The 27,536-nt window shown below is 43.6% G+C and overlaps 1 protein-coding gene across 2 annotated transcripts in view; it reads right to left on the reverse strand.

The window, feature by feature from the left end:
- Positions 1 to 27,536, reverse strand: part of lama2 (laminin, alpha 2) — a 527,518-nt gene that overhangs the window by 409,538 nt on the left and 90,444 nt on the right. The gene's annotated exons all lie outside the window — the stretch shown is intronic.

Consider the following 27,536-nt stretch of genomic DNA (forward strand, 5'->3'; position numbering starts at 1 on the left):
TGCAGAGAATCAGTACCTCTGTATTATCTGAACGGGATCAGAAAGATCCCACAAAGATATGGAAAGTGCTGGAAGATCAACTCAGATTGAGAGTGAATCTTTGAATTCACCGCCTGGAACGGATGCCCTACAGGCAACAGCCACAGGAATCAACAGACCAGTTCATCAGTAGAAGCCGAAGTAAGGGCAACAAATGCAAGTTTTCAGAAGCTGAGCTGGCAGACCGAATAATGGAGCTGGTAATTGTATCAACACCCATTGATGCATTTCAGAAAGTCCTATCGGGGAAAAAGAAAGGTCACAGCATTGACGCACTACTGGAAAACAGCAGGAAGTACAAAGCCATTGTAGCTGGACAACAGCACCTACAAGCACATCCCCCCTGCATTTCTTGCCCAAAACCTTCAATTTGTGTCCCTTAGTCCTTGTATCATCAGTTTTAACTTCCCTGCTTTTATACTCAATGCCTCTAATTATGAAGCCCAAGATCCCATATGCTTTACTAACAACTCTCTCAATATGTCCTGCCACCTTCAAAGATCGATGCACATACCCCCACAGGTCCCTCTGTTTCTGCACACTCTTTAGAACAAAGAACAAAGAACAGTACAGCACAGGAACAGGCCATTCGGCCCTCCAAGCCTGTGCCGATCTTGATGCCTGCCTAAACTAAAACCTTCTGCACTTCCGGGGTCCGTATCCCTCTATTCCCATCCTATTCATGTATTTGTCAAGATGCCTCTTAAACATCGCTATCGTATCTGCTTCCACCACCTGTCCCGGCAGCAAGTTCCAGGCACTCACCACCCTCTGTGTAAAGAACTTGCCTCGCACATCCCCTCTAAACTTTTCCCCTCTCACCTTAAACCTATGTCCCCTAGTAACTGACTCTTCCACCCTGGGAAAAAGCTTCTGACTATCCACTCTGTCCATGCCGCTCATAACTTTGTAAACCTCTATCATGTCGCCCCTCCACCTCCGTCGTTCCAGTGAAAACAATCCAAGTTTATCCAACCTCTCCTCATAGCTAATGCCCTCCAGACCAGGCAACATCCTGGTAAACCTCCTCTGTACCCTCTCCAAAGCCTCCACGTCCTTCTGATAGCGTGGCGGCCAGAATTGCACGCAATATTCTAAGTGTGGCCTAACTAAAGTTCTGTACAGCTGCAGCATGACTTGCCAATTTTTATACTCTATGCCCCGACCGATGAAGGCAAGCATGCCGTATGCTTTCTTGACTACCTTATCCACCTGCGTTGCCACTTTCAGTGACCTGTGGACCTGTACGCCCAGATCTCTCTGCCTGTCAATACTCCTAAGGGTTCTGCCATTTACTGTATACTTCCCATCTGCATTAGACTTTTCAAATGCATTACCTCACATTTGTCCAGATTAAACTCCATCTGCCATTTCTCCGCCCAAGTCTCCAACCGATCTATATCCTGCAGTATCCTCTGACAATCCTCATCACTATCTGCAACTCCACCAACCTTTATGTCATCCGCAAACTTACTAATCAGAACAGTACCATTAAGTCTATATTGCCTCACCCTATCCCTTCTGCCAAAATGCATCACCTCAGACATGTCTGCATTAAATTGCATCTGCCACTTGTCTCCCAATTCTGCTAGCCTATCTATGTCATGTTGCAGGCGATTCATATCATGCTCACTGTTTGTCACTCCTCCAGGTTTGGTGTCATCAGCAAATTTTGAAATTCTACTCTGTATTCCAATATCCAAGTCATTTATATATATTTTAAAAAAGCAGTGGTTCTCACACTGACCCTTGGGAAACATCAGTGTCTACCATGCACCAGTCTGAAAAACAACCATTTCCCATATTTTGCTATTTTCTGTCCTTAAGCTAATTTTTAATCCAACTGGACACAGACCCTCCTATTCCATGTCAGACTAACTTACATCAAGTGATTTGTAAATTTAAAGGCTGGAAACTCAAAGCTGCTGTGCCACTGGTTCTCATATATTCAAATTGAATCACTCAGTGGGAGAGAACTTATTAGAAAACTAACAGTGAGGCTACAGGTGCTCAGATTATTTCTGCATAAATGGTACAGCAACTTCAGGCGAGGCACAGATATGCAGCTAAATGCCAATCTTCAAAGTTGTTGAGTAGCATTTCAGTCTGCCTCACAAGTGAATACCGTGAAATTGATGTATTTGCGAGATAGATAGAAACTAAGCCTGCCACAGATAGTTAGGGTGAGTAATTAGGAGCAGAACTGTCCTTTCAACAATGTGCTATGACCGACTGCTCCAATCGAAGCCCCCAATCAAAATATATGATTCAGATTGTGGTGGGAGAAACGTACTGTTAATTCAATCCCGTCCCTCCACAGATCGCCTCACATATAATTTTAAACTTTCCAAATTAAAGAAAGACCCAGCCAAATTGCACCATCTATTAACCCCAAGATGAGGCTAACCAAACCAGGTGTCTTTAAATCAACAAATTAACTGTTAAATTAAAAAAAACTAAATTCTTAAACACTATGAAGATATAGACAATATTTAAAATAGAAAAATTGGAGTCCTTGCAAATTTACAGTCCAATGTTGCTTGAAGTCCTCACAGCCGTCTGATGGGAAAAAAGGTTCTTCAACAGTAAAACCGTCCTTGGTTTGATTCCAGCAGTAAGTGATGCTTTCCTTCCAGTAATGGATTTCAACAATTAACAACTTGCAATGAATAAATCTGACTTTAGAGTTTTTGAGGGAAAAAAGATTGTCACAGTCTAACTTCCCTTCCTTCAGTTTAAATGGCTGAGAGCTTTTATTTCAGATGCTAACACCAGCTGTCTATCTGTGTTCTCTCTTAGAACCGACTATCTTCAACTAAAAAGCCAGTTCAAAATTGAATTGTAACAAATGTATCGCTTGGTGCTCAGTCCCAGTGGCTGTATCCAAGGTAACGAGAATGCACCCTTTGAATCGCAGTCTCCAAATGGTTGTCTCCAACGGCATCCAAAAATGCATTTCTCTAATTCCTGAGACTTGCTTGTTCTTAAAGCAGTACTGATTCTTTGCAAGCTTTAAAGACACACCACATATTTCCCGGAGAGAAAAAAGAACTACAGGACCATGACATATGTGATAATTGTGAATTACAGCAAATCAACTTGATTTCTGGCACTGAAAGTTATCTATGACACTTATGGTATCTTATTCCTTCAGGTTTTGAATTTTTCAGGGAAATTTTAAAGAACCTCAAATTTTAAATTTAAAAAATTATAAATTTTCCTTTGCTTTTTTTGTCTCTCTCAATCCCATCTTTCGCTCTCTATTTCTCTACCTGTACCTGGTTTGACATTGAATCACTCCCTTTAATTAACATCCCTATGTCCTCCCTGCTGTTTATTTCCCAATCCTTACATCTCATACGTTAAGGAGATATTTTGTTGGCTAAAAAAGGCAAAATACTGCAGATGCTGGAAATCTGAAATAAAAACAAGAAATGCTGGAAATACTCAGCAGGTCTGGCAGCATTCTGTGGAACGTGAAGCAGAGGTAACATTTCAGGTCAGTGACTCTTGATCAGAACTGGCAAATATTAGAAATATAATAGGTTTTAAGCAACTAAAGTGGGGATGGGGCAAGAGATAACCAAAGAGGTGTTAATAGGACAAGGTCACAGAGAATTACTGACCAGAAGGTCATGGAGCAAAGGCAAATGGTATGTAATTGGTGTGTTGGAAGATAAAGCATTAGTGCAGAGAGGGTATTAATTGACTGAAAAATGAACAAACTGGCCCCAAGAACAAATATGAAAAAAACAGTGGGTAGGCAATGTGGAAACAAACTAAACAAACTAAAATAAAATAAACAAATAAAAAAATTTTAAAAATAATTAAAAATAAAAAGGGGGGCCCATCATGCTCTGAAATTATTGAACTCAATGTTCAGTCTGGCGGGCTGTAGTGTGTAAGTAGGCATGCTACAGCCTGCCAGACTGAACAATGAGTTCAATTATTTCAGAGCATGATGGGCCCCCTTTTATTTTTGGTTAATTTTTTTTATTTTTTTTTATTTTAGTTTGTTTCTACTGTGCCTACCCACTTTTTTTCATGTTTGTTCTTGGGGCCAGGCTGTTCATTTTTTGGTCAATTAACACCCTCTCTGCACTAACGCTTTGTCTTTCAACACACCAATTACATACCGTTTGCCTTTGCTCCATGACCTTCTGGTTAGTAATTCACTGTGACCTTGACCTATCAACACCTTCTCTTTGGTTATCTCTTGCCCCATCCCCGCTTTAGTTGCTTAAAACCTATTATATTTCTAATATTTGCCAGTTCTGATGAAGGCTCACTGACCCGAAACATTAACTCTGCTTCTCTCTCCACTGATGCTGCCAGACCTGCTGAGTATTTCCAGCATTTCTTGTTTTTATTTCATTGGCTACCCTGTTCACTAAGGTCCAAAATGTCATTTCCCTCACTGTGCCGTTATCAGCTTGCACTTTCAGCAACTTTGTGGGCAAAAGTTTTTTATCGAAAATGTGCAATGGAAAGTGCCATTATGCGCTGCTTGAGCAAAATCTGGCCCTTGGGACAATTCAGGCTCAGGGTCAAAAGGAATGGTGAAATGGTTGGGGTGGGGGGGTGGTGTGGGGAGAGAGAATGGAGGATGAAGTTGTTGGAGGAGAAAATTGATATTGCAGTGGAAAACCTGCAGAAAGGGCTTCAATCCCACGATGCTATGAAAAGTTACATGTACCAATTCTATGCTAAATATATTCTGAAAATAGTATGGAAAGTTCTCTCGCAATGTAAGTTTCATCCATTCTCTAATTTTAGTGAAAGGGTATTTCTTACTTGAAACTCTATAGTACATTTTCACTAATATTAGCGAATGTAGGAAAATGTGCCTAAGTCATTACTTTTACAAACTTGTAATTATAGGTTCGGTAATATCAAATACAAATATGCTCTTGTCAATTCACTGAGTCACATGTCTGCATTTCTTGATGTACTGCAAAAAGAAATATTTTCTTTAGGCCGCCTCATATGGATCTGTAAATAATGCAGCCAACAAACTTAAATTGAACTGACAAAATAAAAGATCAGAGAAAAAAGGAAAACAAATACCGTCCAACTTTTTTAAACTAATGAAGGTACAAAAAATAATAATTCCCTTGTAGGAATTACAGCTTTTTTATTCTGGAGGAGGAAAGTTCATTTGGGAATGTTAGTGAGGGCGAGTTAAAATCCACCATGTTTTTAAGATACTATCTGGAAAACCATTAAGGATTCTAAGATTACATCTGTCTACAATCAGTAATAATGTTTCCTTCAATTTTGGCATAGATGTTATTCTGAGTCATCAGGTTGTAATTTTGGTTTATATAATAATTTAATGCTTCCGTTGACAATACATTCCAGACAGTGTTGTGACTTAAGATAAGTAGAAAGGTCATATGAAACTCCTGTGGAAATTTATCCACATATAAATTTTTCTTTGAATTCAGTTTCGGTGCGGTCTTTTCTCTGAACACATTTTGTTTTTGGATTTCACAGTCAGTGCCCGGCAATCAATTCCGAAATCAGCATTAGGAACCCGAATACAACTTCAAGTAACAGACTTGGGGAGACCTCTGGGCCCAACAAGCTTATTGCCACACGATCAAATGCCCACGATCGGCTGACCCCAGAACCCCACCCGATATCCGATTCACCTCCACCAAACTGTGGTCAGACTTATCCAATATCTGCTTTCCAGCTACTTACCCGCCCAATAGGCAAGCAAACTGTAAGTCTGGCTAGCTATTAGGCAAAAAACCTATTGAAAAAGTTTAAATGATATCCTGCGTTAATTTCAGCGGGACGCATGGGGAAACGCATTTCCTGTCCTAAAATCCTTCCCACCCCAACCCCCTGCCCAGTACGGAATTTTTTTTCATTCATTCGTGGGATGTGGGCATCACTAGCAATGCCTGCATTTTTTGTCCTTCCATAATTGCCCTTCTGGCTACTTTAAGTGCTATGGATGTTAACTCGCTGGGGGATTTCTTGTAGTCCAGCAGTGCAATTCGCTTAGGTGGCTATGACAGCTTCCAGCTCTTCAAACTGAGATTGAAACCAGTCTGCATTCTGCTTCACACGTTTGCCATAGGTGGTCTTTGCTGAGTCATAGATGGCGCCAGCGAGTTAACATCCGTAGCACTTAAAGTAGCCAGAAGCGCTGCACAAAGAACAGCCAGGCGCAGTGCAAATGACTACTGGCAACACCTATGCAGTCGTATTCAGCTGGGCCTCCAACACCGGAAACATCAGAGGAATGTATGATGGTATTAAGAGAGCTTTTGGGCCAACCATCAGGAAGATTGCCCCCACCCCCACCCCAAGTCTAAATCAGGGGACACGATCACTGACCAACGCAAGCAAGTGGACTGCGGGGTTGAGCACTACCAAGAACTGTACTCCAGGGAAAATGTGGTCACTGAGACCGCCCCTCAATGCAATCCAGTCTCCGCCAGTCATGGATGAGCTGGATGAACAGCCAACAAAATCGGAACTCAGTGATGCCATCGATTCTCTAGGCAGTGGAAAAGCCCCTGGGAAGGACGGTATTCCGCCTGAAATAATCAAGAGTACTAAGCCTGCTATACTTTCAGCACTCCACGAACTGCTTTGCCTGTGCTGGGATGAGGGAGCAGTACCACAGGACATGCGCGATGCCAATATCATCACCCTCTATAAGAACAAGGGTGTCCGCGGTGACTGCAACAACTACCGTGGAATCTCCCTGCTCAGCATAGTGGGGAAAGTCTTTGCTCAAGTCATTTAAACAGGCTCCAGAAGCTGGCTGAGCGTGTCTACCCTGAGGCACAGTGTGGCTTTTGAGCAGAGATGCACCATTGACATGCTGTTCTCCCTTCGCCAGCTACAGGAGAAATGCCACGAACAACAGATGCCCCTCTACATTGCTTTAATTGATGTCACCAAAGCCTTTGACCTCGTTAGCAGATGTGGTCTCTTCAGACTACTAGCAAAGATCGGATTTCCACCAAAGCTGCTAAGTATCATCACCTCATTCCATGACAATATGAAAGGCACAATTCAGCATAGCGGTGCCTCCTCAGACCCCTTTCCTATCTTGAGTGGCGTGAAACAGAGCTGTGTTCTCGCACCCACACTGCTTGTGATCTTCTTCTCCCTGCTGCTCTCACATGCGTTCAAGTCTTCAGAAGACGGAATTATCCTCCACACAAGATCAGATGGCAGATTGTTCAACCTTGCCCGTCTAAGAGCGAAGACCAAAGTACGGAAGGTCCTCATCAGGGAACTCCTCTTTGCTGACGATGTTGCTTTAACATCCCACACAGAGGAGTGTCTGCAGAGTCTCATCGACAGGCTTGCGGCTGCCTGCAACGAATTTGGCCTAACCATCAGCCTCAAGAAAACGAACATCATGGGACAGGACGTCAGAAATGCTCCATCCATCAATAACGGCGACCACACTCTGGAAGTGGTTCAAGAGTTCACCTACCTAGGCTCAACTATCACCAGTAACCTGTCTCTTGATGCAGAAATCAACAAGTGCATAGGAAAGGTGTCCGCTGCTATGTCCAGACTGACAAAGAGAGTGTGGGAAAATGGCACAATGACACGGAACACAAAAGTCCGAGTGTATCAAGTCTGTGTCCTCAGTACCTTGCTCTATGGCAGCGAGGCCTGGACAACGTATGTCAGCCAAGAGCAACAACTCAATTCATTCCATCTTCGCTGCCTCCGGAGAATCCTTGGCATCAGGTGGCAGGACTGTATGTCCAACTCAGAAGTCCTCAAGGCGACCAATATCCCCAGCATATACACCCTTCTGAGCCAGCAGTGCTTGAGATGGCTTGGCCATGTGAGCCGCATGGAAGATGGCAGGATCCCCAAGGACACATTGTACAGCGAGCTTGTCACTGGTATCAGACCCACCGGCCGTCCATGTCTCCACTTTAAAGACATCAGTAAACGCGACATGAAGTCCTGTGACATTGATCATAAGTCGTGGGAGTCAGTTACCAGTGATCGCCAGAGCTGGCGGACAGCCATAAAGGCGGGGCTAAAGAGCGGCGAGTCGAAGAGACTTAGCAGTTGGCAGGAAAAAAGACAGAAGCGCAAGGGGAGAGCCAACTGTGTAACAGCCCCGACAACCAATTTTATCTGCAGCACCTGTAGAAGAGTCTGTCACTCTAGAATTGGCCTTTATAGCCACTCCAGGCACTGCTTCACAAACCACTGACCACCTCTCGGCACTTACCCATTGTCTCTCGAGACCAGGAGGCCAAAGAAGAATTGCCCTTGAATTGCCCTTAGGTTGGTAGCTCAAGGAGTTTGACCCCGTGACGAAGGAACAGCAATATATTTCCAAATCAGAATGGTGTGTAACTTGGAAAGGAATTTACAGGTAGTAGTACTGCCATGCGTCTGTTGACCTTGTTCATCTAGGCAGTAGGGGTTAAGGGTTGGAAAGTGCTGTTGAAGAAGCTTTGGCAGGTCGCTGCAGTACATTTTGTCTACACTACACACCACTGCCACAGTGTACTATGGTGGAGCGAGTTAATGTTTAAGGTGGTTGATGGGATGCCAATCAAGCAGGTTGCTTTGTCCTGGATGGTCTTGAGCTTCTTAATTGTTGTTAGAGCTGCACTCATGCAGGCAAATGGAAAGTATTCCATCACACTCCTGAATTGTGCCCTGTAAGTAGGTTTTGGCTGGTCACGTGGTGAGTCACTTGCCACAGCCTCTGACCTGCTATTGTAGCCACAGTATTTATGTGGTTGGTCCTGTTTAAATTTCTGGTCAATGGTGACCCCAAGACTCTTGACGATGGGGGTTTCAGCAATGGTAATGCATTGGATGCCAAAGAAAGGTGGTTGGACCTTCTCCCTTTGTAGATGGTCATTGTGTGGTATGAATGTTATTTGCCATTTGTCAGCCCAAGTCTGAATGTGCTGCATGAGGGCGCAGACTGCTTCATTATCTGAGAAGTTGTGAATAGCACATGAGAAATAGGAGCAGGAGTAGACTATACGGACCCTCAGGCCTGCTCTGCCATTCAATACGATTATGTCTGATGTTCTGCCTCAACTCCACTTTCCCGCTGCCCATATGCCTTGATTCCCCAAGAGACCAAGGGCTGGATTTTACGTCGGGTAGATGGGAGCTGACCACCGACGTAAAAGCAGGTGGCAACCCCGCTTCTGCCTAGCCTGGGGATCCATTCCGCATTTTACGGGTCCCCAGGCTTTAATCGTTCTGAGGCGGGACTTCCACCCACTTGATGGAGGAGGTCCCGCCTTATTGAGCTGCCAGCCAATCATCGGGCCAGCAGCTCTTAGTCCAAGCAACGCCATCCGGTGCGGTAGCCACTGTTGGGACTGCAGCCCAGCTGAGGACATGGAGCCAGGAGTGCAGGTAGGTTTGGTTTGCCTCGCTGGGGGTAATCGGTCAGGCCCCGGCAAGGCATGGGTGGTCGTTTGGGGGCAACTTGGGTCCTGGGGGTGTTTGGGGAAGCAGGAGCGGCCCTCAACCGAGCACCCTGTGCCCGTTTGCCAGGGCCTACCCCCAGGGCACTGAGAGGCCGCCAGCTTTCATTGGGCGGCCTTTCCTGGCTCCAGGACACCCGTTTGCCATGGGTAAACTCCCCATGGAGGCGGGCAAAGGCCCTTAAAGGCCATTAATTGGCAACTTAAGGGCCTTGATTGGCCTGGGGGTGGGCGGCCTGTTTTTCGCCCCTGCCCTAAGTAAAGTGTGGCGGAGGTGGGAGCGGGTTGGGAAGGCCTCCCGGAGCCTCTGGCTCCATTTTACACACCCCCGCACCACCATCCGGCTCACTGGGGTGGCGTAAATTTCCAGCCCTAAAATCTGCCTATCTCAGTCTTGAATATACTCACTCAACGATGGAGCATCCACAACCTTCTAGGGTAGACAAATACAAAGATTCACAAACCTCAGAGAAGAAATTTCCCCTCATCTCAGTCCTAAATGATCAAACAACCTTTCCTGAGACTGTGCTTTCATGTTTTAGATTCCCCAGCCAGGGCAAACAACCTTTCAGTGCCTATTCTGGTCAAGCCCCTTCAGAATCATAAAAATTTCAATGAGATCACCTCTCATTCTTCTAAACTCCAGAGAATATGGACTCCATTTCCTCAGACTCTGATAATCGGACAACCCTCTTATACCAGGAGGCAATCTCATGAACATCCATCGTGCCATCTCGACAGCAAGTATAATGTCTCTTATATATGGGAGCCAAACTCTACACAGTTCTCCAGGTGTGGTCTCACCAAAGCCCTATACAACTGAATGTCTGTGAACATTGTGCAGTCATCAGCGAGCATCCCCACTACTGACCTTATGATGGAGGGAAAGTCATTGATGAAGAAGCTGAAGATGATTGGGCTTAGGACACTGCCCTGATTAACACCTGTAGCAATGTCCTGGGGCTGGGATGATTGGCCTCAAATAACCACTTTCTTTGTGCTAGATATGACACAAGCCAATAGAGAGATTTCCCCGATTCCCATTGACTTCAATTTACCAGGGCTGCTTGATTCCACACACCATCCTGACTTAGAAATATAGTGTCGTTTCTTCATCATCACTAGGTCAAAATCCTGGAACTTCCTACTTAACAGCACTGTGGGTGTCCCTACACCACATGCACTGCAGAGGTTCAAGAAACCAGCTCAGCACAACCTTCTCAATGGCAATTAGGGATGGGCAATAAATGCTGGCTTTGCAGTGATGCCCACATCCCGTGAACTAATAAAAAAAAAATCCCCAGAGTACATTCTGTGCCCTGTTTTCCTCAGTGCTTTTTCCAAGTGGTGTTCAATATGGAGAATTACTGATTCATTAGTTGATGGAGGATGGTAGGTGGTAATCAGTCACAGGTTTCCTTGCCCATGTTTGACCTGATACCTGATTTTATAGGTCTGAAGTCAATGTTGAGGTCTCCTTGGGCCACTCCCTGCCAACTGTATTACACTCTGTCGCCACCTCTGGTGGATCTATCCTGCTGGTGGGACATACACAGGGATGATGATATAAGAGTCTGGGGCATTGGCTGAAAGGCAGGGGCAAATACCAGGGTCTTGGTATCTGTTTATATTTGTAGTACCACCACAGAACCATACATATTTCAAACACAGAAGCAGACCTTGGTCCATCAATAAAAACATTATTCCAGTAGACTGGTCTTCCCTCCCACACACCATCACACCCCTCCACCCAACATCCCCACCACTACCCTCATCCTCCCAACCCCAAATTAGTCTCATATCTTTCTATTCTTCATAAATTACAATGAAGCCAATGCAATTCCTCGATTATTTCTGTTCTTTTTATAATTCTTTGCTCACTCGACTGCTCAGCTGGTTAATGCAATTGTACCTGAGCCATACAGATAAACAGTTGCAAGTTCAATCCGTCGTTTAAGTAGCTCAGCTCAAACTGGAACAATTAGTTTCATCAGGATTAGCAAAGGATAGGGTGGAGCCAGGGTTCTTGTCCGCTGTGCAGCAATTTTTACTGAAACACCTGTGTGAGGACTTCAGAATCAGTCTTGGCTTTGATGCCTAGAGGTGAAATAACCTTCAAATAATATCGAATCATAGAAGGTTTATGACTCAAAAAGATGTCACCTGGCCCATTGTGTCTGTGCCAGCTGAAAAACAATCCACCCAGTCTCATCCCACCTTCCAGCATTTGGTCCGTGGCCCTGCAGATTACAGCACTTGAGGTGCATATCTAGACACTTTTTTAATGAGTTGAGGCTTTCTACCTCAACTACCCTTTCAGGCAGTGAGTTCCAGACTCCCACCAGCCTCTGGGTGAAAAAACCTTTCCTCATCTCCCTTCTAATCTTTCTACCAATCACTTTAAATCTATGCCCCCCAGTCACCTGACCTCTCTGCTAAGATAAATAGGCCCTTCACTTCCACTTTATCCAGGCCCCTCAAAATTTAGTATATTTCAATCAGATCTCCCCTCAGCCTTCTCTGTTCCAAGGAAAACAACCCCAGCCTATCCAATCTTTCCTCATAGCTGCATTTTTGCAGTTCCGGCAATATCCTCGTAAATCTCCTCTGTACCCTCTCTAGTGCAATTCCATCCTTTCTGTAATGAGGTGACCAGAACTGCACATAGTACTCAAGTTGTGGCCTAACCAATGATTTATACAGTTCCAACATAACCTCCCTGCTCTTATATTCTGCACCTCGGCTAATAACGGAAAGGATTCCATAAGCCTTCTGAACCAGCTTATCGACTTGTCCTGCTACCTTCAGGGATCTGTGGACACTTATTCCAAGGTCCCCCACTTCCTCTACATCTCTCAATATTCTCCAATTAATCATGTATTCCTTTGCCTTGTTTGACCTCCCCAAATGCATCAGCACACACTTCTCCGGGTTGAATTCCATTTGTTACTTCTCTGCCCATCTGACCAGACCATCAATATCTTCCTGCAGCCAACAGCTGTCCTCCTCGCTATCTACCGCATGGCCAATCTTTGTGCTGTCGGCAAATATTTTGATCATGCCCCCTACATTTACGTCCAAGTCATTAATATATACCACAAAAAGCAGGGGACCCAGTACTGAGCCCTGTGGAACACCACTGGAAACAGCCCTCCAGTCGCAAAAACACCCGTCAGCAATTACCCTTTGTTTCTTGCCACTGAGCCAATTTTGTATCCACCTTGCTGCATTTCCCTTAATCCCATGGGATTTCATTTTTTTTAACCAGTCTGCCATGTGGGAACTTGTCAAAAGCCTTGCTAAAATCCATGTAGACCACATCAACTGCACAACCCTCATCTATCTTCCTTGTTACTTCTTTAAAAAATTCGATCAAGTTGGTCAGACAAGATCTTCCCGTAACAAATCCATGCTGACTATCCTTAATTAATCCGGGCCTTTCTAAATGACAGTTTATCCTGTCCCTTAGAATTGATTCCAATAATTTGCCCACTGCTGAGACTGACTGGCCTGTAATTATTCGGTCTATCCCTCGCTCCCTTTTTAAACAGAGATACAATGGTAGCAGTCCTCCAATCCTTCGGCACCACACCTGTAACCATGGAGGACTGGAAAATGATGGTCAGACCTTCCCCTCTTTCCTCTCTTGCTTTTTTGAACAGCCTGGGGTGCATTTCATCCGGCCCTGATGATTTATCAACATTCAAGGATGCCAATCCCATTAATACTTCCTCTCTCCCTATGTTTATCACATCCAATATTTCACATCCCTCTTCCTTAACTATTTAGAGGAACTGTATGGATCATTTCATCTATGATATGTAGTCGTGAAGTTAGTGCAGAAGGGAAACATTTATGATCGAGATGAATACTTATTGTAAGATCTTGTTGATAAATTGGAATCTTCTCTATATCCATGGAACAATTTTATGTATTAGTTTTTTTTTTAGAGATACAGTACTGAAACAGGCCCTTCGGCCCACCGAGTCTGTGCCGACCATCAACCACCCATTTATACTAATCCTACACTAATCCCACATTCCTACCACATCCCCACCTGTCCCTATATTTCCCTACCACCTACCTATACTAGGGGAAATTTATAATGGCCAATTAACCTATCAACCTGCAAGTCTTTGGCATGTGGGAGGAAACCGGAGCACCCGGAGGAAACCCACGCAGACACAGGGAGAACTTGCAATCTCCACACAGGCAGTACCCAGAATTGAACCCAGGTCGCTGGAGCTGTGAGGCTGCGGTGCTAACCACTGCGCCACTGTTACTGAACTTTTCATTAGTTATACCAACTAAATGGCAATTTAGCTGCTTCAGGCATGTAAAATAAACATTAATATGGGCCTGCAGTGATTAGTTATTTGTTCTTCAGGAAATCAGTACAGGAAAATAATGAACAGCCCCCGTTTTGATTATTGGATGTTAAAAATATGATTAATACTTTCTGGGCAGAACAGAAACATGCCCGCATCCTTTTTGTTAATATACTTGTTACAATTTTTTTATTTTAATAAGAGATTGTACTTAAAATATTATATAGTTTATCATACTACCGCATAGCACTGGAAAGTACTTTACATTCAAATCCTCTCACACCTTGTGCAAATTTGATTTGGTCAATTTGCACTGGAATTATGTGACATATTTTACAGCAACATGAAGTTAAAGTTATTTGCATCATTGCAAAACTTATAGTGTTCTGGACTATTAGAAACTGAAGCCAACTGTAGCAACCCCCTCTCCTCACGAACTTTTTGCAAATCATTTAACTCAATAACGGCCAAGGAGCAGATCTAGGACCTTCTTCATGGGCCGGTGCTGCAAAAGCCATAAAGCCTTCATGGGAGGTACTCTTTTTTTAAAATGTTAGCTGGAAATCATCAACAGTTTTTTTTTTAAAAGGGGTGAATGAAAAAACCCAACTGAAAAATAATCCCATAATTGAAAAATAATAATGATTTGTAGTGAGACTCATTCTTTCTGATTTAATATGATTTCTTTTGAGATGCTTCACTCTGAAAAACCAACACAGCTTCATCTGCTGAAATGAGTTTACAACCTGTAAACTTACCATAAATCTCATTTCAAACATTTGCCTGATGTTCCCAGCACTGATATTGACCGGAATATACCATTGTAGATTGCTTTGGTCTGTCAGATTTTAACTGGCATTTTCTACAGTTCCAGAACTACACAAAAGATGGTGTTACCTAGAAGTACATTGAAATTATAACATAGAAAATAGACTGTTCAGCATAACCTATAGATGCTGGTGTTTATATTCCATAGAAGCATGTGACCTCTGATGAGTCAGGAGTCATCTAGTGGCAGGCTGCAGAATCCACTGATCAGGACCCAATTTGATGAGAATTCACGTGAAACAATAATTCAAAATAGGAGAACCCCCTACATGTTATAAATGTGTCCAGAGTTTCCTGGCACTACTTGTATGACACTGCCCTTCCATTTGCCTTTCTTGTGGCCTTTCTATGTGCAGTTCCACCTTTAAAGATCCATGTAACTGTAACTTTCAGTCTCTACTCTTAAGAGTTTTATTGTCTAGGGTCTACTTCCTTTCACTGTTTACATCATCTTGCATTATATAGTACATTTAACAAGGAGTTTTACAGAAGCATAATCAAACAAAATAATTGGCATCAAGCCAAAGATGAGGATATTAGGATGCGTGATTAATGAGTTGGTCAGAGGCAGATTTTAAGGAGCATCATAAATGAGGGGAGATATGGAAGGTTGGAGAGGTTTAGAAAAGGAATTCCAGAGTTTAGGACTGAAGGCATGGGTGGGTATGAATTTTAACAGGCAAGGGGAGGAGGGTTCAAATGCATGGAGAGTTAAATCTCCTAAAAATGGCATCGGGTTGGGATCCCAAAATCATCCCGCCCATTTCCAGCTTTCACCCGGGCAGATTTGCAGGTGAGCGAGGAACCCCCTTAGAGCGTTTTGGTAAGTAATTGTCATATGCAAATAGGTCATTAATTGCTGTATTAACCAACCATTCTGGTTTTAATAGCCATCATACCTATTTCCTGAGCTGTCAGCAACTCGCCAGGGTCAAACAGGTGAATGTACCGTGGAGAGTGGTTCTTCAGTGAAACAGACAGACTGGGAAGGCTTTGAAACTGAAAAGCTGCAGCCACGGTCAGCTGAGAGGCTGGTGCTCACAGTACTCTTTCTCAGAGTGTTTTCAGTGTTTGACAGGTCATTGTCAACTTCTTGAAAGTCAGTTCACAGATCTTGCACTTTACTCACCTTCATCTCCACTTCCCTGCTGTCAGCCTACACCACAGCATGACAGCAGCTTATGCAGCTCTACCTTGGACCTCTAAAGAAGAATAAGAGTCGCAATACCAATACGTGTAGCACCCAACAGCAGTAGCAACACCAGAAGCACCCCAGCTGCCTTCTCCTCAGCCACATGCTGCTCCACAGGGCAGAGGGGATGGACACATTCTGCTCCTTGGAGGTGAAACCCTAACACAGGGTCAGCTCTTTCGACATGTCCAAGCACCAGTGTCTCAGGATGCTCAGGCTCTCATGGCAGGTCGCTGCTGAGACTTCTTTCCTAGCGGGCCAGGTGGGCATGCATTGCCAGTGGCCATCAAGGTGGCTCTCAATGGATGGGCCACCACACTGCACTCCCCGCAAGTCTCTGCCTCTTCCTAAAGTTGTGTGCTTTCTTCTGCAAGGAGAGAAAGTAGAGAGTTCGGAGTGTTAGAAATGGCTTGTTTGAAGAGGAGGGAAGGACATTATTTGTTGAAGGTAACTGTGAGGTCTGGCGAGAGGACAATTGGATGAGAGCCCCATGCTAGCAAGCATATGCTATACGCACATGCAAATAGAGACAGGAAAGAGCAGAAGAAAAATAAAGTGGAACGGTTTGAGGCAATCTCTGAAAAGGGTTTTTTTATTACTGTGCTTCGAGTTTGCTGTAATCCTTGCTTGTAGGTAGATCTTGCTTTTCGTTGGGGCCCAGTATTCTTCTTAAACCTTGTTCATTGTAGGTTACTTTTCTCTCTTGGGGTTAATAGGTCTTCAATAGATTCCGAAGCTGGTGACAAAAGAGATGGGAGCCAACAGGAGAAAAACTGCCTTCTGAGTTCAAATTCTCTGTGGCAAGTTTAAAAAAACCATGCAACAGCCAATTAATCATGTGACTAGCTGGCCTAATTAGTCCTGGCCCTTGTGGATTGTCTTGTCCCAGCAGACCTTGGAATGTCTCCTCTACACACAATACCTGGAGATCAACAGTCCTTTGTGGGTTAAATTGGATCAGGGAATAGCCCCTTTGTCCTTTCAAGTACAGTCTGAGATTATTCATAAATGTCTTTCCAGCCAGTATGGCAACCCTTGTAATAGGCCTTCCCTTCTTCCCAGCAACAATTTGAAATTTAATGTCCATGTGGCAAAATTAATATGCCTCATTCTTGGCAGGTGGGGGACTGCGTGACAGAAAACAAATGGTAAATTAAAGGGAGGGACTAAATACTCCTATTGAAGGGCTACCAGTAATATATGGTAATGAAAACTATAAAGGAAACTTAGCTAAATCAAACTAAAATGTCATTCCGAAGGGTGATGATGCACTCCAGTCCATCCGGTGCCCACCGGTCACAGAAAGCCTCAAGCATACCAGTGGATACGGCACGCTCCCTCTCCAGGGATGCCCAGGCGCAGACGTGGCAGCAGAAGAGAGGCAGACAGTCTGGCTGAACGAGATAAGCTGCTGTCCAGAGAGATAGCTTGAATCCCACATCGGCAGCAGCTCAGCCTGGAGATCTGGACATGGCCAGGCCTATTTTTAAAAGAAGGTAACTTTCTGAGCATCAATGCCAACAGGCATGTTGAAGGTGATGGCTTAGACTGAGGAGTTCACTAGTAACATGTGCGAAGCCTTCCACGATAGATTTGCAACACTGCAATCCACCATGGAGTGTGTGCAAATTCCAAATACACCTGCAAGACAATGGCTTAGTGATCATTTGTGGCATGGCTTCATTGACCCCACATTGTTCCATCTGGTCTGCTGTAATGCTGCTCAGTGACTACGAACTATGTAAATTGCATCATAGTTGTGCATAGTTTGCACCATGTGTTTCAATTTATCATGCATGCTTACCATATGATAATACAACTTACAAGCCTGACAGATGTTTCACCAGATTACTATCATTCCTTTGCAATTAAGGAAAGTAGAGCACAAGAATTGTTTAGGGTAAGATTTTCATCTTTACCACCAGCATTGCATGGGCAGAACATAGAAAGGATAATCTGACAGGGAGGATCACACTTCTACTAATGAACACACAGGATTTTCTTCAACATCTAGACTGTGAAGTTTTTTTCAAAAGAATTGTGCTCTGGAGAATTTCTTTCAAAAAAGTCTATTATAATAAGTACAGGTAAACTGTTGAGAAAAAGTGTGTAGAATTCATAACACATTGGCAATAAATTGTAATCCTTTTGTCACACTTGCCAGCTCATTTAAGCCTTTATAAATACTTGAAACTGCATTAGCAGATCTGTGCTGATCATCCCTAGAGTTTTTGATTTATACAATGACTTTGGTAATTGCTACATAAACGCTTATTGCTGAATAAATGCAAACCATTCTTTCATTCATGACAGATAAATTCAGTGGAGGGCATATATGCACCATTATTTGCATGCAGTGCATGGGGCGAAGTGGTCAACGGCATGTGCAGGGAGAGATTAAACAGATCAGGGAAGTGAGATGGCAACAGGCATGACCGCCAGATTTAGCCACATTCTCCGTAACTATCCTTTTCCATTTCAGGCAGGATCACAGATCACAGAATTGGCTCTACCTCTTTCACAGTTGGTCCATCAGTATCATACAAGGTATCCTTCATCATCTTTCAATACTTCATTGCCCTTCAGATACGAGTGACATAAATACAAAGTATTGTGAGAGCTGCTGAGAAAGCAGAATTTGCCATACATGTGAATGGTTGTCAGAAAATGTCACAATCTTATTTTTAAATCCCTTTCTAATCAAGTACAGTACAGCATGATGCAGAAGGGCCTAAATGACAACATGACTGCAAGCAGTAATCTGGGAAAGGGCAATTCCATAAAATTGCAGTCCTCCCTCACAATGCTGCTGTTAACAATCACATTGTAAAAAGGGTACTTACACTATTAATTATTAGACTTAACTTCCTGTGGCGAGTTTAAGGAACAATTAACGTGCAAATGCAGCAACCTCATGAAACTGACAGGGAAGGTAAGTGCAAGATGCCATTTTCACAAAGCTAAGCAGAGCAGCACAAAACGTCCAGCAACTTGTGTTGATTCGCAATTCACGGGGTATCTCTTCCTTGCCACAAGTTGCTGGTCGATTTACAAATTAATAATGGTGGGTATCATTCGCACGTCATTACTTCTTCAGCAAATTCTGGTCCATTGTCATTCATGCAGCTCAATTAGGTATGTGTGACCTCCTTGTAGGAAGCAAACTATCTATCACAGAAAAAAGCAACAAGAATAGCCACTCATCTGTCAAACCTGTTTTGCCATTCAGTTTTTTTTTTATTCGTTTTTTTGTGGGGTGCTAGGCCAGCATTTATTGACCATCCTTTGAACTGAGTGCTAGGCCATTTTAAGAGTCAAACAGGCAAACAGGGCAGATTTCCTTCCCTAAAGGGGATTAGTGAACCAGATGATTTTTTGCAACAATCGACAATGGCTTCATGGTCACCATTAGACTAGCTTCTAATTCCAGATTTATTGATTGTATTCAAATTTCACCATCTGACATGGTGGGATTCGAACCCATGTCCCCAGAGCATTAGCCTGGGCTCCAGATTACTAGTCTAGTGGCATCACCACTATGCCACCGCCTTCCCACAAGTTAGATCATGGGTGATCTGTCACCCAACTCCATTTACCCACCTTCACTACATATAGCAACTTTCATAATCTCAGGGCTTCCAAGTGCTCTACAACAAATTAAGCATTCTTCACATGTTATCACTGTTCTAACATAGGGAAGCACAGCAGCCCATTTGTGCACAGCAAGGTCTCAAACAGCAATGAGACAATGACCAGATTATTTGTTCTTATTGTTTGAAGAGAGATAAATGTTGCCCAGGACACTGGGAGAACTTCCCTTCTCTTTGAACAAGTCATGGATCTTTACATCCTAAGAGGGCAAAGAGCATCACAGTTTAACACCTCATCCAATAATGCAGCACTGCCTCAGTACTACACTGAAACATCAGCCGAAATTATGTCGAGTGTCTGACATGGGATTAGATCCCATGGCCATCTGACTCAGCATGGAAACTGCTCGCACTAAGCCAAGGTTGACACTGAAAAAATACAAACAAATGAGGTTTCAGTGGTGTTTGGGTACGGGAAAGGGATTCCTACATTAATATATATATATGTACATATATGCACACACACAGACAGACAAGGGTCAGAAATTGTTTAGATTTGATTTCAGATGAGTTCATATGGTGGAATTATAAATTTACACTGCACAATAACTATTCACAACATCCCAAAATTGTCCTGAAATGTGTTACAAAACACAAGAAAAACATGTCAAAACATTCTGAAGGCTATATCAATTTTACTTTAAAGTTAGCACATTTTCACTGGGTATAAAACAATTGACCAAGACCGTGATCACATTCAATGTTAGGATCAGGCCATCAGCAATAAATTAAGCAATTATGCAGATTCTCAATAAAGTTGCAAATTTTCATTCCACCTAAAGTACCATGTCACCTGAATACATCAACAGGGTTTCATAGGTTTCATAGATTTTGCTACTGTGGAAAACATCAATAAATTCACTATATATGCAAACACACTGGTAGATGTTCCAGAAAATCAGGTGAGGAGGCATGAGGCCTACAATGCAAGGTACTCAGGACATCCCAATGCAGACAACAAGCATAAAGCGGGCTGGGAACCAATATTTAAGTAAATAAGGGTCATTAGGCCAACATGTTTTTTTTTAACTGAGATGCATGCTCCATGAAGCATTTGGGGTGCCTTATCAGTGTTCCAGCCAAACAGCTCCCATTTGGTATCGGCACTAAGGGAGGCCACTTTCAATTTTTTTTAAAGACTAATTTGGGTACTGTGGTCCTACCAACCATAACGCCTGGACATCAATGCCCCCACCTGATGCTGCAGGCACCTTTTCCCATTCTACCTCCTCTCTCATGCGCCCCATTCCAGCTCTCCTCACACGTCCCATTCTAACTCTCCACTCACTGGTTGTATTCTTCTTCTCCTCACACATCCCATTCCCCCTTCCTCATATCCATTCCATTCTACATGCCCTCACACATTGGTAGCTTGCCTTTCTCGACACAACAGTACACACTTTCAGAAGAGTAGATGAAATGCAAAACATGGCTCAGAAGTCTGGGCTTTGATCAGAAAGAAACTTAAAAATCCATTCGCCATGGTAAAGAGTGAACCTGGACTCTTATTCGTTAACCTAGACCAGCTTCAATTAACCTGCAGTTTCCAGACTGGTATATATGGGTCAGTCAACATTAAAGGTAGGTGTTCATTGACTATGCTCCCTATATATGATCAATTACCAAAACTGCATCATAAAGCTGCCTATCAGAAAGCATTAGGTATTCATTGAGACTAAATCAAGTGATCATCTTGACCCCATGCTGTGTGTGTTTATCTGGCCACGATGGGCCATGCCCACTGGGTTTATTTTCCTTCGTTGCTGTGGGTCGTTCTGGACCATTCAGTACCAGACTGAGTTCTGGGCCACTGAGACCTTCTGCATGTAGAGCACTCCTGAATCTCACTCTAACATAGGGCTGGCAGTCAGACGCTCCGCAGGCCCCTCACTTTCATGAGGTTCAAGCCCTCCCCTCCCCTCACAGGCCAACCGACTAACGGAATTTTTCCAAGTCTCTGCCCTTCCCATAACCCCTGACCGATGAATCTGCAGCACTCTCACCTTCTGAAGCTCAGTCTGAGGCCTTGTCGGCTCCTCACTTCCCGCCCTTCTCTCCACACAATTCAGGACACACCTCCCCTCCCTCCACTCAAGCTCACTCCTCCAATCAAAGCTGCACTTCTTCGTGCTTTCACTTCTCCTACAATTACAGATTCCCTTTCTCCTGCATGGATTTTAGTAAGGCATTTGACAAGGTCCAACATGGCAGATCATCAGTAAAATGAAAGGCCATGAGATACAGGGGAATGCGACAGATTGGATCCAGAATTGGCTCAGGGCCAGGAAACAAACAATAGGAGTCAACAGATGTTTTTGCGAATGGAAAGCTGTCTCCAGTGGCGTTCCACAGGGCTGTGTTGGGTCCCTTGCTGTTTGTGGTATATATTAATGATTTGGACTTAAATGTGGGAGGCATGATGAGGAAATTTGCTGATGACACAAAAATTGGCCGTGTAGTTGATAGCGAAGAGGATAGCCGTAGACTCCAGAAAGATATCAATGGTTTGGTTGAGTGCGTGGAAAAATGGCAAATGGAATTCAATCCAGAGAAGTGTGAGGTAATACATTTGGGGAGGGCAAATAAAGCGAGGGAATACACAATGATTAGGCAGATATTGAGAGAGGTAGAAGAAGTGAGAGACTTTGGAGTGCATGTCCACAGGTCCCTGAACGTGGCAGGACAAGTAGATTGAGTGGTGAAGAAGGCATATGGAATGCTTTCCTTTACTGGCCGAGGTATAGAATTCAAAAGCAGGGATGTAATGCTGGAACTGTATAAATCGCTGGTTAGGCCACAGTTGGAGTATTGCGTACACTTCTGGTCACCACATTACAGAAAGGACATAGTTGCTCTGGACAGAGTACAGAGGAGATTTACAAGAATGTTGCCAGGGCTCGAAAGTTGCAGCTATGAGGAAAGATTGGATCGGCTAGGATTGGTTTTCCTTAGAACAAAGGAGGCTGAGGGGTGACTTAATTGAGGTGTACAAAATTATAAGGGGCCGAGATAGAGTAGACAGGAAGGACCTGTTTCCCCTAGCGGAGATGTCAATTACCAGGGGGCACAGATTTAATGTGATTGGTAGAAGAATTAGAGGGGACATGATGAAAGACTTTTCCACCCAGAGGGTGGCGGGTGTCTGGAATTCACTGCCAGGAATGGTGGTGGAGGCAGAAACCCTCAATTCTTTTAAAAGACATGTACCTGAAGTGCTGTAGCTGTCAAGGCTATGGACCAGGTGCTGGAAGGTGGGATTAGATTGGGTGGCTAGTTTTTTTGGCCAGCATGGACTCAACCGGCTGAATGGCCTCCTTCTGTGCTGTAATTTTTCTATGGTTCTATTGGAAGCTGCTTCAATCACAGCTGCACTTCTTCCCTCTCTCTCTTCAGCTGCTCATACTTTTGTATTTGAAGTTTATTGCTCAGCCCCACTCAAGCTCGCTGTTATGCGTGGCCTGTTCATTACAAGCCACGGGACATTCCAGATAGCTGTGCCGCCATGCACACACACACCTTAGAGGGAACATTGCTAGTCAGGCACTCAGGGCAATTATCACCAATATGGGAATATATAATAAACAAGACACAAACAATATTCTTAGGAGTAATGAACAAAAACACACCACAGACAAAATTCCAAGAGTCTGCTGTTGAAACTTGAATAGAAGAGAAATTCCAGCCACCCAGCTGAAACAATGCAGACCACCCCAAATCAAAGGGACAAGGTTATATGCATGATCAAGATAGGCTACCAGTACTGGGAAGGGTGCATTTGCAGCACCAGCACCAATCGAGGCCTTGTGCTGCTGCTTGGAGGGTGGGCGAGGTGCTAGAAATAGTGCAAAAGGAAAATGTTTTATTTATCTATTTATTTAAAGATACAGCACTGAAACAGGCCCTTCGGCCCACCGAGTCTGTGACGACCATCAACCACCCATTTTTATACTAATCCTACACTAATCCCATATTCCTACCACATCCCCACCTTCCCTATATTCCCCTGCCACCTACCTACACTAGGGGCAATTTTACAATGGCCAATTTACCTATCAACCTGCAAGTCTTCAGCTGTGGGAGGAAACCAGAGCACCCGGCGAAAACCCACGCAGACACAGGGAGAAGTTGCAAACTCCGCACAGGCAGTACCCAGAATTGAACCCGGGTCGCTGGAGCTCTGAGGCTGCGTTGCTAACCACTGCGCCACTGTGTCGCATGGAGCTTCGCTTTCAGTTTATCAGTCCTCTCTACCTTTGCTTGGTGAAGGTTTTGGTCCTTTCACAAGGCCTCAATGGGATTTACATCAGCAGGTGTCAATTCTGCTGAGGTCTTATATGCACCTGGTGCGTTGTTGGGTTTGTATTCCGAGCATTGTAGGGCATTCTAGAGAAAGTCTTAGACTCCAGTAAAGGTGAACTAACAACTCTATTATTTACAGTTACTACATACACTCTCTGCAAGCCACCTAAGCTAGCTATGCTGTCTAGTTGCGATAACTTCTTCTCAAGCCTATCTCATGTGACTGTTACATTATCGCTCGCACAGTGGGAGGGGTCTCTCTCAAAACATGTATATATTTGTGACTTCTCTACTACTCTTTCTCCCCCCAAGTCTCTGACTTTACAGATTCAGTTTCATCGGAGGTTTGACAACTCTCCCCGATCTGGTTGTAATCTGCCTGGGATGATCAGTAGTCGTTGTAGGAAGTCTGGGTTACTGACTTGGTTTTTCGTTTCTACGGGTTGTAGTATTTCGTTTGGTTTGGGTTTGTTCATCTTCACCTGGATCTTGCAGATGGATTAGTGGCTGGTACGTTTGTGGAATAGGAATGATATTCCTCCGATTCTTTCATATGTACCCTTCATTTGTTCATCTTGCATACGATCGCTGATAGTCCTCATGTTGATGGATTATTGAACCTTCCTGTTCCAGGTGATGTATCCAAACTTTTTGACCATTGTTTAATTTGGGTAAGCTTTTCACTCAAAATCTTCTATTGGAATTCCGTGTTTGTTTCCTTCTGTAGGAGTTTTCTCTTTCTCGAATTTTCTCACAATCTTGAGTCTTCAATCCAGGCACTAATTGTTGAAGCAATACTGGAAGCTGTGTTCTTCACTTCCTTCCCAATATTAATTCTGCTGGTGATAAGGAATTGTTTACCTTTGTTTGCTTGAATTTGGCTACCTTTTTAATTAACTGCAGTTCCAAGTATGCATTCCTGCTCAGTAAAGAAAATGTTTGATTGTGTAAGACATTGAATTTTACATCCAGTTTGAAAGAGAGAAGAGTGAGTTTAAGACTAGTATTTTAAACCTAAATAAGGGCAACTATGTAGACATGAAAGCTGAGCTAGGCTAGGAGATAGATCAATAGAGAAGCAATGGCAGACATTTAAGGGGATATTTCAATATACTCAGGAGAGGTTTATTCTGACTATGAAGAAAAATTCTAAGGGGAGGACCCGCCATCCGTGGTTAACTAAAGAAATTAAGGAAAAAGCAAATAATTGCGCAAAGATGAGTGGCAGGTCAGATGATTGGTCAGAATATAAAGAACAGCAGAGAATGACTAAAAGGTTAATCAGGAATGTGATGGAAACCGCACCTGCCAAATGGAAACATATGAATTTGGTCAGATGGAACACTACTTGAACCCTTTTGTTGGACATTGCACAGAACATGTTTAAAAAAACACCAGAGTTGGACAGCAGAAACATGGTTGCACATTTGCATTCTGAGAGACTACTGACAAGAGAGGCAATGGGAGAGCTCACTGATTCAATAAACAAGATTGATCTGTGCAATCATAATCAACCTTCTTTGTCTGTGTAAGAGCCAGAGCTCCACACCCCGAGTGTGACTGGAGAACTTTGAGAATCAACAACCCTCGGAGAAGATGCTGTTTCAAACAAAGAGCTGGTCACATGATTTACCTGCTGATCAGACTGGGAACTGTTTGAATTGTGCCTCACAATTTGGGTTTGAGTAGACTGCAATTTATAGACCAAAGAGAAGGAAGTTCTCTCTCCCTGTCTCTCTCTCTCAAGCAAAGTCCCAGGGACTCACGGAAGCAGCGTAAGCCTCAAAACAGAGGACCGCTTCAGCTTCTGGTACCAGAGAAGCAAGTTTGAAAGTGCACTGGGCCCCAGCGAGAACTGCAAGACCTCATCACCAACCAAGGACTTTACATCCAAACCAAAAGACAGTATCTGAATTCTATTTATTGCCAACCCGACATAAACCTCCTCCTTTAATTCTTTCTCCCCCTCTGGATCGATTTATGTGTGTGTTTATCTCATATGCATGCTAGCATGGTGGTGTCGCGTATTTTAGTAATTTTAACTGAGTTAGTTGGAGTGATAAGGCGAATAAACTTACATCTTTCTTCTTTAAACCTAAGAAAACCTGTCTGAGTGGTTCCTTTGCAATTACAATTAGGGAGCAGTGAGTCAGGACTCACTGAGGTGTTAAACTAAAAACACTGTGTTTTGTAATTAAACACTGTTAGGCCAAACCAGGAAAGGGGCCAGAGGGGAGCCTGAGATCCCTTCCTCACCCAGTCATAACAGGAGAAAGAAATAAGAGTATGAGAGGAAGCTAGCTAGAAATATAAAAATGGATAGCAAGAGTTTCTAAGGGTATTTAAAAAGGAAAAGAGTTAGTAAAGTGAGTGTTGGTCCTCCAGAGAGTGAGAATGGGGAGTTAATAGTAGATAATAAGAAAATGGCGGATGAAATGAACAAATATTTTACTCTGGTCTTCACTATAGAGTGTACAAAAAACATTCCAGTAATAGATGTAAATCAGGAAGTGGAAGGAAGAGAGGAACTTAGTGAAATTACAATCACCAGGGAAGCACCTTCCAGGTGAAGCAGCGGTTTACTTGTACTTCTTTCAATTTAGTATACTGTATTCGCTGCTCACAATACGGTCGTCTTTACATTGGGGTGACCAAACACAGATTGGGTGACTGCTTTGCAGAACACCTCTGCTCAGTCCGCAAGCATGACCCTGAGCTTCCGGTTGCTGGTCATTTCAACACTCCCCCCTGCTCTCATGCCCACATTTCTGTCCTGGGCCCGCTGCAGTGTTCCAGTGAACATCAACGCAAGCTCGAGGAGCACCATCTCATCTTCTGATTAGGCACACTACAGCCTTCCGGATTAATCATTGAGTTCAACAATTTCAGAGCACAACTGGCCTTTTATCTTATTTTCTTGTTCAACCATGTGCCTGCCTCAAACTGTTTTTTTTTTTCAGGTTTGTGCTTTTGGACATAGCTGTTCATTATTCTGCCATTAACACTCTCTCTGGACTAATGCTTTGTCTTTCACCACACCATTCGCACACCTTTTGCCTTTGTCCCGTGACATCTTTGTCATTTAAACTCTCTGGCCCAGTGCCCTATCACATACCTTCCTTTTTGTGCTCTTCCACCTGCCACCACCCCACCCCCCCCCCCCCCCCCCACACTTCACTTGCTTAAAACCTATTACATTTCTTACCTTTGCCAGTCCTGATGAATGGTCACAGACCTGAAACGTCGACTCTGCTTCTCTCTCCACAGATGCAGAGTATTTCCAGCACTTCCTGTTTTTATTTCAGATTTCCAGTATCCGCAGTATTTTGCTTTTATTAAGGTCTCTACCAGTTGTCTGCCTCTAAGCTGAAGAGTTGCTTGGAGTTTGCCTTTTACTTGCAGTTGTGTCCCACCTGGACCATGCAACTGTACATCTGTCGGTTGCAGGTAATGTCTCTTCACCCAAGGCTCTTGGTCAGATAATATTGTGACGCTAGCCCCTGTGTCAAGCTTAAAATTCGTGAAGTGCCCATTCACGTAGATGTCTGCCATCCAGAAAACTTGGTCTGGATTACTGATTTCTCCCAAGAACTCTCCTGGTTCTTTCTCTTGCAGAAATTACTGTACTTGATTCACTGCTCTTTGCATGAAGGTCTTCTGCTTTGTAACTTTAACAACAACAAAGAACAAAGAACAGTGCAGTACAGGAACAGGCCATTCGGCCCTCCAAGCCTGCGCCGAT

Source organism: Heterodontus francisci, chromosome 3 (assembly GCF_036365525.1).
Source record: "Heterodontus francisci isolate sHetFra1 chromosome 3, sHetFra1.hap1, whole genome shotgun sequence".
Classification (NCBI taxonomy): domain Eukaryota; kingdom Metazoa; phylum Chordata; class Chondrichthyes; order Heterodontiformes; family Heterodontidae; genus Heterodontus; species Heterodontus francisci.